The 17655-nt window shown below is 36.8% G+C and overlaps 1 pseudogene; it reads left to right on the top strand.

The window, feature by feature from the left end:
• The first annotated feature begins 630 nt into the window (after positions 1-630).
• The window catches only part of LOC127186311 (activating signal cointegrator 1 complex subunit 3-like), a 47857-nt pseudogene continuing 30832 nt past the window's right edge, over positions 631-17655 (top strand).

Raw genomic sequence — 17655 nt, 5'->3', positions numbered from 1 at the left:
TTCTTTTAGCTCCTTTAGGACTGTATATACTTGGAAAGAGTTTAAACACAGAAAGCAATCCTTTCGGCAAAACAGCCTGAATATTGAGGTGCCTACACACAAACCCAATTCATACTTCCTAAGCAGTGAGTTTTGGTTGATCTGTGTCTGCTCCATTTTTATAAGAAGGTGGACAGTACTGTTGCTTTACCATTCTCTGTGGAAATGTTCTAAGCTATGAAAAGTAGTAAGTGAATAACAAGTATAACAAGGTTAATTTCTTAGAGGAAAGTTGTATTTAATATTTAACAGATTGTTACTTTATCATAATAATGGTAATGGCAACTGAAATTCATAATTATATATTTTAAATAATTTGAACAAATTATTTTAAAACTATGAAATTTAAATTTTGCATTCATGATGCTACTTCAAATTATATGATCCTAGTATTGTTATAGTATTTTGCTTGCTTTTCCATACTATGCAATATTATATAGATACTATTTTTTTAAGACTACCCTTAAACATGTAATTGAGTAAACCAGCTATAAAAAAAGAAGTTGTTAGAAAATTGGATTCTGTTATGTGTTTGGAGTGGCAAAATGGTTTTCATGAAGGTCAAGTCATGTCTGCTATTTATAATTCATTATATTTTTTAATTACTTCACAGATAGTTGTAAAAAAATTTTAGGAGAGAATGCAAAGCCGAATTATGGATGTCAAGTTACTATTCAGTCTGAACAAGAAAAGCAGTTAATGAAACAATATCGCCGCCGCGAAAAAAAAAAATGCTAGAAGAGAAAAAAAGGCAGGAGAAGATGGGGAAGTTTCTGGAGAAGGAATTTTGTCTTTTGATCCTAAGGAACTCCGGATACAGAGGTAGTAAACATCATATGCTGAAATCATACAAGTGGTGTAGTTTTACCTGTCATTCTTTAGCTTTTAAGTAATTTGGTGATTCTCTTACAACTTGATTCTCTTTGGTGAAATAAAAGTCACTCTTTAATTAGAATAAGTCTTGATTGTGTTCATGTGAGACACTTTATTTGCAGAGATGGGCTTGTCTAGGTTGTTTTTTTTTATACTTTTCAGTATATATTACATAATGGCCACATGGATATAGTTTAGCATCTGTTTACTTTTTCAATTTAATGATACTTTATTTTAATATAATTTGTAAGTAGAAAAATAAATATGAGTTTTGTGGTCAGTTAAATTTGCAACTCTCAACCTGTGGGTTGTCATCTTTTTGGCAAACCTTTATCTCCAAAACAAAAAACAAAAAACAAAAACAAAAACAAAACTTAAATTACAATCCATAACAATACCAAAATTATTGTTATGTACTAGCAGTGAAATAATTTTACGGTTGGGGTCATGACAACAAAGGAGGGACTGTATTAAAGGGTCACCTCATTAGGAAGATTGAGAACTACTGATTTATATTTAAACATTGAAAAAGTGGTATTTATCACTTATACATCTTTATGGTGTGAAAATAAATGAAAAAAAAAATTAGGTCAGCCTTACTGACTACTGTATAGAAGTAGCAATTGGAAATATACTCAAAGCCTATTATTTACCCTGAAACTTCTTAGTGGCTAATATCTTCCATTTGTAGTTAAAGTTCTTTTTTTTTTTAAAGGATTACTTGAAATAGCAATTATAATGGCCTTTAATTTGTATATGGCTTAATTTTTTCAAATGTGTCCTCTTATTTATTTATTTATTACAGAGAACAGGCACTTCTGAATGCTAGAAGTGCTCCAATTTTGGGCAGGCAGAGAGAGAAAGAGGTTGAAAAAATTCGTTATCCTCATGTTTATGATTCCCAGGCTGAGGCCCGAGAGACATCAGCATTCATTGCTGGTGCCAAGGTATGTCCTAGTAATATAACCACTTTTGGAAACAGGTATTTTCTGAGCAAATGCTAGCATAGATTTTCCTTGTGTCCTTGAATATATTACTAGTGGATACAATATGTTAAGTTATATGTTAAAATAGTAGGAAAAAAATGGGATATTGTAGTATATCTTAAGTTCCTGAAATATATTCCAATTCAAAACATATTTAACTTTTTTTTTATTGTTTCAATTTGTATTGGTGAGTTATTGTATCACTGACTATATTATATATTATTTTGGGTAGGACAGTACTTTTGTCCTCAAGAATACTGTATAGCTGGTATGTACTCTTAAGTTCAACAAATTACATCTATATATCCTAGGAGACAGTTGACTACTGAATGTTTAAGGAGATGGTTTATGTTTATTTTTCTTTTATTTAGATTTATTTTCTTTAAATTAGCTGGATTTATTTGCTAGTACTATGTTATAAAGCCAGTAACATTTTGTCTTTTTCTCTAATTTAACTTAAAATTTTATGAGAGCAGTAGACTTTAATTTTTCTTACTGGAATTTTATTTTTTGTACTTATAGATGATTTTGCCGGAAGGTATCCAGAGAGAGAATACCAAGCTGTATGAAGAAGTGAGATCCCCTACAGTGAGCCAATGCCAGTTGGGTTTGAGGAAAAAGCCAGTTATATCCAAGACTTAGATGAGGTAAGGTGAACTTTTTGTGTGATAGGTTCTTTTGAGTATGGAATTTGTAATTGGTCAATCCAGTTAAGAATATAGATAGCAGGCAGGTGTGGTGGCGCACACCTTTAATATCAGCACTCAAGGAGGCAGAGGCAGGTGGGTCACTGTGAGTTTGAGCCCTGTCTGTCTACAAACTGAGTCAGGACAGCCAAGGCCACACACAGAAACCCTGTCTTGAAAAAAACAAAAAAGAAAAAAATAGAAAGAAAGAAAGAAGGAAGAGGAATATAGATAACGGGTTGGCTAAGAAGTAGGCTATTGGAGTATAAAGCTTTCTTTGTACTCGAAACAGATTCACATATGCCTTTGCATTACATATGTTTATTTTGTGTCATTTTGGTCATTTAGCAAATTTGCATATATGTGTTCATGTGTATGTGCATATACACATGAGTGAAAATGCTTGCATGATTGCATGTGACTGTGGAGGCCAGAGATGGATGTTAATGTCTTTTTCTATCACTGTCTACCTTACTTTTTGAGATGGGGTCTTCCACTGAATCTGGCTGGATAGTGAGCTCGTGAGATCCCTCTGTCCTCAAATGCACAAGCTAGACAACAGACTTGTGCTGCTGTGCCATTTCTTTTTTTTTAAATGAGGTTTCTGGGTGTCTAAACTAATGCTTATGCAGCAGGCACTTCTATCTTAGCCATCTTCTCAGCCCGTAACCTAACTTTTTATAGTTTTTTTTTAATTAATTTATTTATCCTGATCTGATCTTGCTCCCTCTTTCTCTTTGGAGTTCCTCCCTCTGCCCTCCATCCCTGCATCCTCCCATCCTTCCTTTCTCCTAAGAAAAGGCTCAGAAAAAGAGAGGTCAACTTGGCTTGTCAAGTTGCAGTAGGGCTAGGCAGCATCTTCTAGTGTAGCTGCACAAGGCAGCCAAGGTAGAGGAAAGGGAACAAAAGGAAGGCAACAAATTCAGAGACAGCTCCTCTTCCTGTTGTTAGGAGTCCCTCATGAAGAGCAAACTGCACAAATGCATATTTGCAGAGGGCCTAGCTCCATCCCTAGGTCTCTGGTGGTTCAGTTTCTGTGAGCCTCTATGTCCCAGGTTAGTTGTGGTTTTCATGTGGTATCCTTGACCTCTTTGGTGCATTCATTCCTTCATTCTCTTCCATGGAATTCCCTGAGCTCCACCTAATGTTTGGTTGCGGGTCTCTGCATGTGTATCCATCAGTTGGCTGGGCAAAGCCTCTCAGATAACAGTTAAGTTAGGCACCTTTCTGAAAGTAGATCAGATTATCATTAATAGTGTCATGGGTGGTCTCTCTTTCATGGCATGGCTCTCAAGCTGGGCCAACAAATGGTTATTTATTCTGTCAATTACTGTTCCATCTTTACCTATACTCATCTTGTTTGCAGGAGACATTTAGGATCTAATGTTTTACGGCTGGGTTGTTGTCCGAGTCCCTCCACTGGACGATGACTGATTCAGACTGCATATCCCCAATTGCTAGGAGTCTTGGCTAGGGTCACCCTCACAGATTCCTGGGAGTTTCCATTGTCCTAGGTTTTTAGCTCACCTAACCCCTGTCCCCAAATTTCAGATCTCTTTCCTGTACTCTCTCCCCTTCCCAAACTCTTCCTCATCTAGTACCCTCCCTTGACCTCCCTTGGTGTGTTCATATTTGTATCTAATTGGTAATAATTTTTGAATTAAGAAAAATACTAATTAACCTCAGGATTGGTAACTGGTCCATAGGCCACTTTTTCTGGTGCTTTAGTTTATTCTTTAACTTTCAGTTGCACAAATGTAAATTTCTTTCTTTTCTTTCTAAGATCTATTTACTTTTATTTTACATGTACGGATAGATGTTTTGTGTGTGTAGATGCTTATTTACCACATGTGTGCAGTGCCCATGAAGGCAGGGAGGGTGACAAATCCATTGGAACTATAGTTATAGGTAATTGTTAGCTGCCATGAGGGTGCTGGGGATTGAACCTAGGTCCTCTGGAAGAGCCACCAGTGCCGCCCTTAACTACTGAGCCATCACCCCATCCTCCAAACCTATGCTTCTTATTGAAGGTTCTATAACATTTCCTTTCCAGGGTGCTTCACATTATAGATTCAGGTTGCTTTTTTGGTGGATGTTATATATGTGCTTCATATCTTTTTAAGGCACCCCCTTCATTTAATTAAACTGCTTTTGCTAGTAGCAAGCATAAAAATGTTTCAATAAAAATATATTGAGTAAACTATGTTCCTGACACAATAGGCTACCCAGTAATACAAGGAGCAATAAAATAAAATCACTGGATTCAATCCAGTGGGCCAGATAGACATAAAGAAATTATCTCAGTATTTATGGTTAGAGGTTTTAATGATAATATATATGTAATATATATTGAACATCTGGGTGCTGAAAAAGTAGGTCTTCCTTAAATCTTTTGAAATATGGTGGATTGTAAAGAAATAAATGGTAATTACTTAGGGAACTAAAGGACATCAGAGATCACCCTTGAGCTTGAGCTTGAATGATAATGTAGAGCTTCCAAGGGTTGGGAAAGGCTTTTTATGCATTGAAAAGGTATGAAGAAATGGTGAGGGATATCCCCTGAAAGTCTTCACTTACCAGGAGATTGGGATAGATGCAGGGACCTCGTACTGGGACTCTAGGTGAGAGAAGTATGGGAGAATGGGAAATAGAAGGACCCAGAAGGTCCTAGAAACCTACAAGAAGAACATCATGATGGACGGATCTGGACCCTGGGGTTCTGCTCAAACTACTGCACCAACCAAAGACAATACATGCAGTAAATGTTGAACTACTACTCTGACCTAGTCAAGGGACAGGACATTCTCCACAGTTGTGTGGAGAGTGGGGGCTGACTCTGACATGAACTCTGGTGCCCCTTATTTGACCACTTCCCCTTGGTGGGGAGGCCTGGTGGCACTCAGAAAGAATAGGAAGGCTACCAGGATGAGACTTGATAGGCTGTGACCGTATGATGGGGGAGGAGGTCCCCTTCTGTCACAGACATATGAGAGGGAAATAGGTTAAAGGAGGGAGGGAGGAATGGGAGGAGACAAGCAGGAGGCTAACAATTGAGATGTAATCTGAATAAAGTGGAAAAAAAAATGGTGAGCAAGTGAGACCTAACAGATTCAGGGTTTTGTAACTCTGTACTATATTTTGTCTTGAAAAATATCTTCAAGCATTGATATTTAGTACTTTGCTGGATTAGGTTGAAGTATGAATTCTCTGCATAGCCATTTTGTGCTCAGTCTATGAAGATGAACTCCCTTTTCTCAGCAGGGTCACACTCCACTGGATCCAGTAACCCCCAGATTTTGTAAGGAATGTCACATAGCCCTCAAGGAAGATTACAGGCCCAACCCTTTCCCTGATAAGGAACTTGTTCAAGCACAGGGAATTCCTAGAGGTCCTCCACACTATGCTGAGGAGATCCTAGCCTATAGCAAATGATCTTTAATCATACCTAGAAACCGTCACACATAGAATAATTACATACTGTTTTTCCCTCTTGTGATAGGCCTATGTTACTGATGTAAGTGAAGTACTCTATCACTGTATGTAGATTAAGTATCTTGGCACCCTTAGCCATAGTGAATCAGATACTTTCACCCTCAGAACCCCTCCCTACTGCCCAAGGTTTATAAATAAAGGTTGGCTGGCTTGCTCAGGCTCTCTGTCATGCTCACAGTTCCTCCACTATGATAGTCTGAACTCCATTATTGAGATGGGACTCCTGGCAGTGTTGGCAGAACTGCCTTTGCAGTTTCTGGCACCCTGCTCCATTGCTAACTACTGGCTCTGTGCTGAACACCACTCCCAACCTCCCCTCACCCCCTTGAAGCACTGCTGGGCCTGGTTCTCACTGGACCTGCCAGCAGGTTTTGAACATATGCCTGATTCCTCTGCTGTGCTTAACTCAGCAGCTCAAACAAGGAGCTGTGACACTTTTGGTATCATCACAAAGCTGTGGGGGCTCCCGAGTCTCCTGCCTTCTGATACAGAACTCTCATTCTAAAAGGCCTATTTTGTAACACTCCATGGAAACCTCATTTCCACCTCCCCCGGAGAGGCTGGGAATTTGGCCTAGCACCCTGCCTCAGGCCTCATCCTGAGTGCTCTGTACTTCCCCTGAGCAAGAAACAAGACCTTGGTACCTTTGACCTTGTCCATTTGAAAGCAAGGAGCTCCTGGACCAGCCCACAGGATGTGGAACTAGGACCAACTCACAGGTGGTGGGACCCAGGCCAAACAACAATCTTGAAGGGTCATATCTACTGTAAATAATATATAGATAAAACATTGTTTAAAAACTTTGAAAGATTTTCCTTTCTTTGGAGGTGGTATTTGTTTCTGCGTGTGCTAGGATATACGTGAATATGTATGCCTGCATGTGCATGTGCTTATGTATATGGCAGTGTGTATGCCTTTGTGTGCATGTAGAGGCACTGCATTTTATTTTATTTATACTGGGGCCATTTACTGGCCTGGAGCTCACCCAGTAGACTGAACAGCAAGCCACATGGATATGCCTGTTTCTGCCTCCTCATACGGTGGTTGCAAGTTTATGTTACCATTACCTTATGTTAAGAATTAACTCCAGTTGTAATGATTCTGAGGCATTTGTTTTACTGACTGAAATATCACCACAAACCAACGTTGAAAGTTTTTGAGCTAGAATGTGAGATAATTAGATTTGTAATCCAGTCATAGCATACTGCTCATGGACATTAATCTAAGGAGACTATTTCAATTTCCCAGTATTTGGTGACACTGTCTGTGTCTGTGTATACGTCTCTGTGTGTGTCATCTATTTTTCTTGGTAAAAGGAATTTTAAAATCTTTTGTTTGTTTTAAAATTAACTTCTTATTTTGTTACTTTAACTAGAAAATTCATTACTCTGTATACAAATACTTTATATGTTTTGGCTCTCTCATAAATTCTTAACAGTCTCTTAAAATCATAGGTGTTTTATTTGATATCAGTTTTTAAAAATGTTTTGTTAAATTTTGAGATAATTACATCATTTCAGCTTCCCTTTCCTTCCACTAGATACTGTCCTACATATTTCCATCCTTTGCTCTTTCTCAAATCCCTGCCTCTTTTCCTTTTGTTGTTTTACACACACACACACACACACACACACACACACACACACACAGAGAGAGAGAGAGAGAGAGAGAGAGAGAGAGAGAGAGAGAGAGACAGACAGACATACACACACACACACCACGACAGTTTTCCAGTTTGCTCGTGCCCAGTTCATATATGCCATATAATTTATTTTTGTAGGATGCTCATGATGCTTTCCACCATCTGTCTAGCATCTTCAGCATCTATAGTGATTCTGCTTTTCTCATTCTTGAAATAACTCATTTTTTTCTTCATCAGTTTGCTCAGGCACAGTTCATTATTTATTTCCATAGAGGGAACATAGTGTTTTTTGTCATTCTTCTATCTGTAATGATGCTTCCTTTTTCCTTGATGATGACATCGGATCTCTCTGCCTTTCAATCAGCCTTTTCCAATTACAAATTTTTATAGCATCTGTTGTTGTGTTTTGATTTTCTAGATTTCTTTGGGCAACAAGATAAAATAGTCTTTTATTTGATATCAATGTTGGTTTCAAATACAGAAATTTTCTCTTAAAATATCACCTTTTAAAAGTCCACTGTTTCTGACATTGAATTTTCCTTTTCCTGTACTTAAGAATTCTTACTAATATGCATTTGATTTCTCCACTAATCTGTTATTTATGAATTGCCATTTAGTTTTCAAATCCTGTTTGAATAGTTTATATTCAGAATTCTTGGGATTAATGTTAGTTGACTCCAACCCCAGACAGCCTTTCTTACTATCTGGCACACCACTTAGAACATGAGTCTTTATTCCTATGCAGAGACTGACTCTGACTTCAGTAGGTTTCTCCCTTGCTGAATACTATGCAGCTCTGAGTTCAGGTTTCCAGGTTCCAACAGATAGACCCATACTACTTGCTCTGGGTCTTTGTAAAAATCCACTATACTGCTGCTCAGGGAAAGTGCTGAGAAGAGCTGGTGCTCCTACATGTCTTCTCCTTCTGTCAGTGCTACTGCCACAAACTTTCTGTATGTTCTCCTCTCTCTTTCATTTAGTTTTGATCTTTGGTTTTTTTTTAAACATTTATTTCTATTATCTCCAAGTAGATATGGATATAGATAGATAGATAGATAGATAGATAGATAGATAGATAGATAGATATCCATATTGTGTGTGTGTGTGTGTGTGTGTCCTTGTCCATCTTTTGGGGTTCAAGTGACATAACATGGTGAGCCAACTGACATGAGTACTCAGCAGAACTCTAGTACTCTACAAGAGCAATGTATGCTCTTAACTGCTGATTCTTTCCAGCCCCAGTTTTGTGCCTTAAATTGTTATTGAACGTACAGTACAGCCTTTTTATTTCTCTTTCCTGAGCTGTGGTTCCTGTACTATTATTGGTGCTATCCCTCTCTGGGAGCAGAGTACTTTGAACCAAGAATCAAGCCACACTTCTGGGATTGACTCTGAATGAACTTCTGAAACTGTGTAAAGTTCCCTTTTTGACTTGTTATTAAACTAGCATCTTTATCCTGTGGCTGAGATGTGTTTCTTGGATGCAGAAGAATGTTGGATCTTGTTTATACATCCATTCAGTTAGTCTGTTGTCTTTTTATTGGAGAATTTAGTCCATTGGTGTTGAGAGATATTAATGACCAGTGATTGTTAAGACCCTTAATTTTGATGTTGGTTACCATATGGAGATTATGTGGTTGTGTTCTTGCGATGGTGTAGTTATCTATTTCCTGTGTAGTGTTGGTTGTAGCTTGTCCCTTTGGGGTGGAGTTTTCCTTCTATTAATTTCTATAAAGTCAGGTTTGTGGATAGGTATTGTTTGAATTTGTTTTTGTCATGGAATATCTTGTTTTCTCCATCAATGGTTACTGAAAATTTGCTGGATATAGTAGCCTGGCCTGGCATCTGTGGTCTCTTAGGGTTTGTAGGATCTCTGTCCAGGCCCTTTTGGCTTTTATGATCTCTGCTGAGAAGTCGGGTGTAATTCTGATAGGTTTGCCATTATATGTTATTAAAAACAAGGAATTTCCGAAATTTGTGGACAAATGGATTGAACTAGAAATGATCATAATGAGTTAACCCAGAAGCAGAAAGACTCAAATGGTATAACTCACTTATTTCTGGACTATAGCCCAAGGGACATGTCCCATGAAAGTCTTCATTTACCAGGAAAGTGGGATAGAGGTGAGTGCGTGCTATTGGGACTCTAGGTGAGAGACGTATGGGAGATTAGGGAAATAGAAGGATCTAGAGGGTCCTAGAAACCTACAAGAAGAACACTGATAGGCAGATCTGGGCCCAGGGGTTCTGCTCAAACTATGGCACCAGCCAAGGACGGTATGTGCAGTAAGTATCACACCCTTACCCAGATCCAGCCAATGGACAGGACACTCTCCACATTTAAGTGGAAAGTGGGGACTGACTTTCACATGAACTCTGGTGCCCCATATTTGACCACGTCCCCTGGATAGGGAGGCCTGGTGGCACTCAGAGGAAGGATAGCAGGCTACCAAGAAGAAAGTTGATACCCTAGGATCATATACAGGGAGAGGAGGTCGCCCTCAGTCACAGTCAGAGGGGAGGGGAATAGGGTGAAAGTGAGAGGGAGGAATAGGAGGATACAAGGGATGGGCTAACAATTGAGATGTAATATGAATATTATCAAAAAAAAAAAAAGTAAAAAAATATAAATTAAAATGTAAAAGAAATCTAGCATGTTCCACCTCTTTTGTTCTTGCCATCCAACTCTTTCCAGTTTATTGCCTGGAACTTCTAGCAGACTGTGCCTGTGTCCTCTGTCACCTTTAACTAAAGAGATGTAATCATGGTACAATATGGAATGATTTTGAGTATTAAAGAAGAATATTAAATAACATTAAAGTCCTTATAACTTTTACACGCTGTAGTATAAACTATGTGAGATATGATCTCTCTTTTCAAACAATTTGTTGCCTTCTAAGGTTTGTTCTTAAATCATAAACTATTAAAAACCATTCTGAATAATTGAATAGGAATTCCTATTTACTTCTATCTCCAGGTGGCTTCCTGTTTTGTTTTGTTTTCTAAAGGTTTCTTGAAGAGGAGCTTCACTGTACACTCACTGTCCTTGTACTTAAGGTTCTCCCACTTCACCCTCTGTAGTGCTAGGCTTACATGTATATGCCCGACCTGGTTTAACTTCAGTTTAGACTCTCATGATATGAGTGGCAAATGATTTGAACTTTGAAAGATTTATTTTTATTTTATATTTACATATTTGCGTTGTTTTGTGCTTGGGGAAAGATAAGTATATATTTAAGTTTGGAATCATATTTTCATATTCAGTGTGTGGTAATTTTCCAATTATAACTGAGCTATAGTTGTGATACTTTCTTGACTGTGTATACATACAGGATGAACTGACAAACTGAAGAAAATCTTTTGAGGGCAGTGTTATACATGTTATCCCTGCAGTTGTTATCCCAGCACCTGTGAGGCAGAGGCAAATGATTGTGAGGATAAAATGAGCTTTGGTTACATAGTATAACGTTCTTACAACCATCCATTCTCTCTCATAGTCTCCTGGTAAAAAAGTCTTATGATTTTAATCATAGAGATTTAATGTTTATATTCAGAACTTGAGGAGTCATTTACATTTCATTTACATTGAGTCATGTACCTCTCTTATTTTAGATTGGACAGTTGGTTTTTAAAGGAATGAAGAGACTCAACAGAATCCAGTCTATAGTATTTGAGACAGCCTACAATACCAACGAGAATATGCTGATCTGTGCCCCTACTGGAGCTGGGAAGACCAATATTGCGATGCTTACAGTCTTACATGAAATCCGCCAACACTTTCAACAAGGTGTTATTAAAAAGAATGAGTTTAAGGTAGGAGATTACAAATCAGACTATTTTTTATAGACTATTTAACTTATAAGTTAAAATAAGCTTTCCATACTATAAAACTTGGGAATTCTTGAATATTTATTATAGTAGAAGTCATATAAAGAATGCTGCTTGATTGACTTAATCGCTATAAAGGTAGTCCCTATTTCTGTTTTGAAAATCCCATTACTCTTTGGGAAAGCATGAAGATATGTTTAGATTTGAAGCAGAACCTACTTTCTGAGTAATGAGTCAGTGTAAACAAATTCTACTGTCTCTTATTTAAAGGACAGTATTTACTTAAGTAACCACACGCTGTTCCAGCAGAGATAGCCACTTCCCATATATCATCATTAACCTTTTTCACAGGAAGCAACTAGAATCATATTTCACAATAAGTTGTGATTTGTATTGGCTACTGTGAAATAAATGGTGTTGTAGTTTTTGCTCATTCATCAAGCCAGTGTTTGTTTGGTACAGATTGTGTATGTTGCTCCGATGAAAGCCTTGGCAGCTGAAATGACAAATTACTTCAGCAAACGTCTAGAGCCATTGGGCATCGTTGTGAAAGAACTGACTGGAGATATGCAGTTGTCAAAAAGTGAAATTTTGAGAACTCAGGTATGTTGCTCATCCACATCATTTTATGATGTTTATTTTTAAGGTTATAAAAATGTTATACAACTGAACTTTAAGAAATAATGTGCACATAATACAAACATAAATAGTAAACTTATTTCTGATCATGTCTGCTCTTATAACAATTTTAATGTAGTCCTTTAATAACATTCTTTTGTAATTCTTACCATATTTTGAATGTTATTTCCATTCATAGAGTTAATGTCTCTTGGCAGTTTTTCCATTAGGAAATGAGAGTATGGCTAAGATTGTAGTTGAATGTTAAGAGGAATCACTACAGAGATCTTGAAGTAATCACACTAGACTTTTAGCCTATTTGTTAAGGATAGCTTTTATCTTTTCAAAAGACATTTTATCTTTTCAAATGAGAATTTATTAATGAACCTACTGTATGTAGGTACATATTATGTAAAATGAATACTAAAGGTCTTCAATATTTAGTTTCTACTTTAAAGATTGTGTATTATGATATAGTAGGAAAAATATATTTGAGGCTATAGCAAGGTTAATATTGATAGTTACAATACATAAGGAGGGAAGGTTAATACTGTTTTTAAAAAAGAAAATAGTGATGATCAGAAATTATTGGAACATTTTAGAAATTTAAAGGATATTAAAGGAGACAAGTTTTAACATTATATGGATATTGAATTAAATATAATTAGAAAGTAAGTTTTCTAGAGTTTTCTGTCATGAAAAAACTACCACAAAATTGTTGGTGTTGTAGAAGAACAGAATATTAATTCCCTAGAAAAGGTGTTGTTTGAGAATTGATTTCTTCTGGAGCTATAAGAGAATATGTTGCCTGTATCTCCTAGCTTCTCATGGCTGCTAGTAGTTGGCCTTTCTGGCTAGAACACATACATACTGTAGTCTCTACTTTTATCTTTGTATGACTTACTTCCTTTATGATTTTTTTTTTTTCTTTTTTTCTTTTTCTTTTTTTTTTTTTTTTTTGCTCTACTGTAATCAGGATGGTTTTTTTCTTAATCATCTCACCTAATTAGAGTCCGTTTTTTAAATCAAGTTGCACTTATAGATTAAATATTTACGCATCCCTTCCTCCCAGATTCATAATTTAAAGCCCTAGACCACAATGTAATGCTATTTCGAAGTGGATCTTTCAGGAGTTGATTAGGTTAAGGTTAGGTCAGAAAGGTAAGACCGTCGTGACGAAATTAATGCCTTTAGATGAAGAAATTACCTAGATCACTTTTTTTCTTTTTTCACCCATCAGAGAAGGCCACAAGTACATACAGTGAGAAGTCCACTATTTAGCAAGTCTGAAAATTAGGATTTAGTTTGAGTTTGTTGGCACCTTGATCTTGACTGTTCTCCAAACTGTGAAAAATAAACATATGTTGTTAAACTATCACTTTATGGTCTGATGTATTCTGGCATCCCTAGCTATGACTACAGCTCACTGAAGTTGCTGGCAGACCCTGCAACCTATTTCTGTGGATATTCCAAGTTTTTTGAAATACATTATGAAGATGGAAAATTAAATTTCAGCTAAATACAGTTTGGAGTTAATAAAAGTCCAGTTTTTTCTAATCTGTACTTGTGTGATTTGTATTGATAGTTGTGTGGCTGGGTTGGTGTCCCAGTCCTTCCGATGGAAATCTTGCCTGGTTGTAGGGGATGGCCACATTTAAGCTCTGCATGCTTGGTTACTAGGGTTACTGTTGTAGATTCCTGTCAGTTTCTATTGCAATAATTTTCTCACTCATGACTGATAGGCCTCTCAGTATTATGTCCCTCCTCCCTTTCCTCATATGATCCCTCCTGTTCTTCTCCCACACCTGCCCCATCCCACCTCAATATGTATTCTATTTCCTCTTGCCAGGGAAGCTCATGCATCTTCCTTGAGTCCTCCTTGTTATTTAGCTTCTCTGGGTCTGTAGACTGTGGCATGGTTATCCTTTATTTAACAGCTCATATCCATTTGTAAGTAAGTACATATCCTGTTTGTCTTTCTGGGTCTTGGTTACCTTACTCAGAATGATTTTTTTCCTAGTACCATCCATTTGCCTATAGATGTCATGGTTCTTGTTTGTTTGTTTGTTTGTTTGTTTTAATTAGCTGTGCAATACTCCAGCTGCTATGAATATAACTGAGGTACTGTCCTTGTAGTAGGATGGACTGTCCTTTGGGTATATGCCAGAAGTTGTATAGCTGGATCTTGAGATATATCTGTTCCCAGTTTTCTGAGACACTGCCATACTGATTTTCAGTGTAGCTATACAAGCTTGCATCATCTCCATCAGCAATGTTCCCCTTGCTTTACATCCTGACAAGCAAGAGCTATTACATGTGTTTTTGTGCTTAGCCATTCCGACAGGTGTGAGATAGAATCTCAGCGTAGTTTTGATTTTTATTTCCCTGATTGTGTAAGGATGTTGAAATTTTCTTTAAGTGGACATTTGAGATTCTTCTGTTGGAAATTCTTGGTTTATATCTGTATCCCATTTTTAGTTGTGTTGTGTGGTGTTGATATCAAATTTCTTAAATTCCTTATATATTTATGAAATTAGCCCTCTGTCAGATGTGGAATTGCTAAAAGCCATTTCCCATTCTGTAGACTACTGTTTTGTGCTATTGACTATTTGCTTTACAGATGCTATTTTTGTTTTATGAGGTCCATTTTATTAGTTGCCAGCCTTAGTGCCTGTTCTATTGGTGTTCTGTTTAGGAAGTTGATCCCTACGCTGATGTGTTCAAAGCAATTCCACACTTTCTCTTCTATCACGTTCAGTGTGTCAGATTTTGTGTTGAGGTCTTTGATCCCCTGCACTTGAGTTTTGTGCAGGGTGATAGATACAAATCTATTTCCATTCTTCTACATGCAAATATCCAGTTAGACCAAGAATATATTTTGAAAATTTTTTTTTATTTCTTTGTATCTTTTTGGCATATATATTATATTTATTATATATATTATAAGGGGTTTTGGATGATTATTCAGGTAGAAAACTGTCTCTGTCATCTTCTCATTTGGAAAGCTACTAACCTGCACTCCCGGCATATTCAGGTAGTCAAGTTTATTCCTTCTCAAGTCTCTGATGGAGTTGAAGAACAGGTAGCGTAGGTTTACAAGGAAGCTTAGTTGTTTAGGGGTTAAGATGCTTTTAGGTCTAGATAGATGTTTTAAGTTTATGACAAGATGTGATGTAGATTGATCTACATTCAGAATTTTAGATACACCAAGATAGGAAAGATGCTTTCTTCTAGGCTGTCAAATACAAATAGCCAAAACACTAAGACTGTAACATTTATATAATTCCTGATTGTATCACGGTTCTTCTTTCTCTAGGTAGTTTATTATATATAAATGTAATAATATAAATGTATATGTAAAAAAATGTTTAATAAAGAATTGTAAAATAAAATTTAAAAAATTTTAAAAAATGTTCTCTACAAAATTGGAAAACCTAAAGGAAATGGACAATTATCTTGATAGATACTGCTTAGCAAAGTTCAATCAAAATCAGGTAAACAGTTTAAATAGACCTACAACCAACAAGGAAATAGAAGCAGTCATTAAAAGTCTCCAAACTAAAAGAAGCCCAGGCTAAGTTGTTTTAGTGCAAAATTCTACCATACTTTCAAATAATAGCTACTGCCAATATTCAAACTATTTTACAAAATATAAATAGAAGACGCATTGCCGAATGTATCTTATGAGGCCATAGTCACCCTGATACCCAAACCACACAAAAACTCAGCAAAGAAAAAGAATTAAGAAAATTAAAGAAAAAGAAAATTAAAGAAAATTAAATTAAAGAAATTAAAAATTAAAAATTAAAGAAAATTAAAGAAAAAGAATTGTCATGAACATTGATACAAAAATACTTAATAAACTGAATCCAAGAACACATCAAAAAGATCATCCACCATGATCAAATAGGCTTCAACCAGAGATGCAGGGATGTTTCAGCATATGAAAAAATGCCAGTGTAATCTACCATACAAAGAAACTGAAAGTCAGAAACCACATGATCATCTCATTAGATGCTGAAAAAGCTTTTGGCAAAATTCAGCAGTCCTTCATGTTAAAAGTCTTGGAGAGATCAGGGATACAAGGGACATATCTAAACATAGTATAGGCAATTTACAGCAAGCCAGTGGCCAACATAAAATTAAATGGAGAGAAACTCAAAATAATTTCTTTAAAATCAGAAACAAGACAAGGCTGCCCACTCTTTCTATTCTAGTCAATATAATACTTCAAGTTGTAGGTAGGGCAATAAGACAACTAAAAGAGGATTAAGTCAAAGGTATCACCATTTGCAGGTGTAATGATAGTATACATAATGGTATCCAAAAATTCTTCAAGGCAACTTTTATACCAGATAAACACCACCAGCAAAGTGGCTGTGTACAAGATTAACTCAAAAAAATCTTCACACCTCCTATATACAAATGATAAATGGGCTGAGAAAGAAATCAGGGATTCTTTGATATTTTAAACATGGTTTTGTATTCCCTGTAGGAACATCTTGCTTTCTTATTTTCAAGTTTAGGATACTCCTTATCTACTTGATAGTGACTTTTTTTTCAGTACTTTATAAAATTTTCTCATAGTATTTATATAATATACAATAAGACAGTTCCTCTTAGAGCCCTCCTTGTAGTATTCCAGAGAACGTGGTATATTGTGCTGTATGCGCTCATCATTTGATTCTAGGAACTTTTAAATTTTATCCCTGATTTCTGTGTTGTCTGCAAGTATTTGTGTATATTTCTGAGATTGTTTTGTTATTTGTTTCTCGTTTTATTTTGTTGTTATCCGATAGTCCTCAGAAAAGGGGAACCCCAGCCACCCGGCCACCCAAGCCCATCAAGTCGCTTCAGCACTGAGCATGTCCTCTTCTTCCCTTTTGTCATTCTTCGCAGCATTTTCATTAGGTCTCTTCTCAATTGAGTCCATACTCTTCCTGCCCCTGATAAGCATTTCTTTTTGTTTGTACTGGATTTCAGTTTCTGGTCCCTATTTATATTTTGCTACCTATTACTTCCCAGATTGCTCAGTAGTCAGGGACTCCACACAGATTCTTGTGGGTAGCCATGCCAAATTCTGCCGTGTTAGAAATCCAGTGCTTAGGCTGCATGCTGTGACCTCGAGTTGCTAACCTTTGCCGGAGGAGGTCTTGTGTTCTAGGCTATCCTTGGACTATTTACCTTTGAAAGAAGTAGGGAAGTACCTACTGGGAACCACCCAGAGGATCAATGAAGTTCTTACAGGGAGCTACTCAGAGAAATGGGAAGTTCTTACAGGAGCTACTCAGACCATTGTGTTCTTGTCTGGGGGCTAGGGAGAGTGGGATTAGAATAGATCCTATTGACCTTCCTATATATATCTTTACTTGTCCACATTAAAGAGAGTCTTGATCAGAAATTTCCGGACTTGACTCATATCTCTCACGTCTCTGTACCCTACTTGCAATCCCCACTCCCTCTTTCAGGTGAACCCTGGTTCGATTTGTCC

This window comes from Acomys russatus, unplaced genomic scaffold, assembly GCF_903995435.1.
Source record: "Acomys russatus unplaced genomic scaffold, mAcoRus1.1, whole genome shotgun sequence".
Lineage (NCBI taxonomy): Eukaryota > Metazoa > Chordata > Mammalia > Rodentia > Muridae > Acomys > Acomys russatus.
Note: the sequence above shows the minus strand (reverse complement) of the source record. Positions and strands in the feature narration are given on the sequence as shown.